The following is a 1,857-nucleotide window of genomic DNA, read 5'->3' on the forward strand; positions in this document are numbered from 1 at the left end:
AAAGATATCTCAAGCGTATGACCTAGTCTTATATTTTGTGTGGGGGGGGGGGGGCTACCATGGCATTTCTGTAATAGACTTTGATCAGTGTGCAGTGCAAAATGTTTATTTCCTCAAGAGAGACCTTATAATTTGTAATCTTGCTCGTGATTCGATCAAGGTCCATGCGAATCCAATGGTGTTGCGCGAGCATTTCGAAAGGTGTGCGACAATTATGTTATATCAAACATGTCCATGGCGCAGAGGTTTATGATATTTGATGTGTCCCTGCACGACAGAAAATGATACCATAGCGAAAAGACACCTTACTTATTTTTTCGTGTATTTTTGCAATTGTGTTTCATTTCTTCCTCTCGACATGAATTTAAAAAATCGCAATATGTCATGTAAAACACCCAATGGGCTTTGATTTGATTCTGGAATGCTTGGGCTACTTTTTAAAGAGAAACGATAATCTCTTGATTATTAGGATTAAGAAAATCCAACCTTAGTAAAACGATAATTCATATATCTATCATAATAATAAGAAATCTATGTCCCTTTAATAAGATATTAAGATAATCAAAAGATTCTGAAAAGTGGTTTGGTGAACTCTCCCATCTGACATTTATTTCATTATGACTTTGGGTTTTCTTCCCAGTTCCGGTTCATTGGCTCTCTAAGTAAGCGATACACATGACTAAACTTTGAGCTCACTATTTTGCCAACATCATTCAAATTCAATAGGAAGGTATGTAGTCAAGATTCTAAAACGTAGATTTCCGACGAGGAAAAAACAAATCATTGATGTTAGTCAAGAGTTCGTAGTAAGGTAATATCTAAGTGACGTTAATCTATGTTAGCCGGGGTAATATAGGAGCACACATATTAACCCTAAAAGGACTGGGCTATTTGAGATGTATCGAGGACGGGGGGGGGGGGGGCATGATGGCCCCCTTCTGATCTCGGCTGCCGTTCGCACAATCGCGCTAAAATTTGGCACGCACATTCTTTACCACATAAACTACAAGCTATTATTTAAAAGAAAAAATATTAATTTATTGTTATGTAGTGTGTATTTTGTTGGGGTCGGTGATTATTGAAGGGAAGCGTAATAAGGAAACTTTGGAGAAAGTTATACAGTTCAAATCACTAGGTATTTAATCATCAATATTCAGCTACAGTTCGAAGTACATGAAGATGCAGAGTATATCAGGAGACGATGAATATAAAATGATTTAGAATTATAAGGTTGAGATTCGAAGTGCAGTTAAATTAATACTGGATGGACATCTAAGTCTTGAAGTCAGTCAGTCAGGATTAGTGTGGGTCTAGTATTCTATCGTTGGTATTCTCTCTCTTCTAATAATCAAGAAGTCTTATTTATATCATTAGTTTTGGGGGTGTAACAATTTGAGGTGGGAGTGATCTAAACTTGTCCTGAATCTGATTGGTCTAAAGGTAACTGTCTATCAAACTTTCTCTGGTATAAGGGGTGTGGTGATGCTCTATGCAAGTCACTGGGGCTGAAGTGTGAGCAGTGGCGTAACTACGGGGGGGGGGGCATTGGGGGGGACGTGCCCCCCCCCCCCCAATCGGCTGACCAAAAAAAAAAAAAACGGGGAAAAGGAGAAAAAGAGGGAGAAAGGAAGAGGAACGTAGTGGCAAAGAAGAAATTATTATTCATTATAATTGTATATTGTATTATAATCATGTTATGTTATATTACATAGGAAACATTTTTATCATAACTTTATGAAAGATAATTTGCTCAGGGTCCATGTCTTCATTGTTCCTGGTGCTCGCATTGTCTGTTTAAAGAGATATAAACCTGTTGTTCGAAAACCTCCCGTTTTCAAGTCAATGTATATACACCTA

This window comes from Lytechinus pictus, chromosome 3, assembly GCF_037042905.1.
Source record: "Lytechinus pictus isolate F3 Inbred chromosome 3, Lp3.0, whole genome shotgun sequence".
Classification (NCBI taxonomy): Eukaryota; Metazoa; Echinodermata; class Echinoidea; order Temnopleuroida; family Toxopneustidae; genus Lytechinus; species Lytechinus pictus.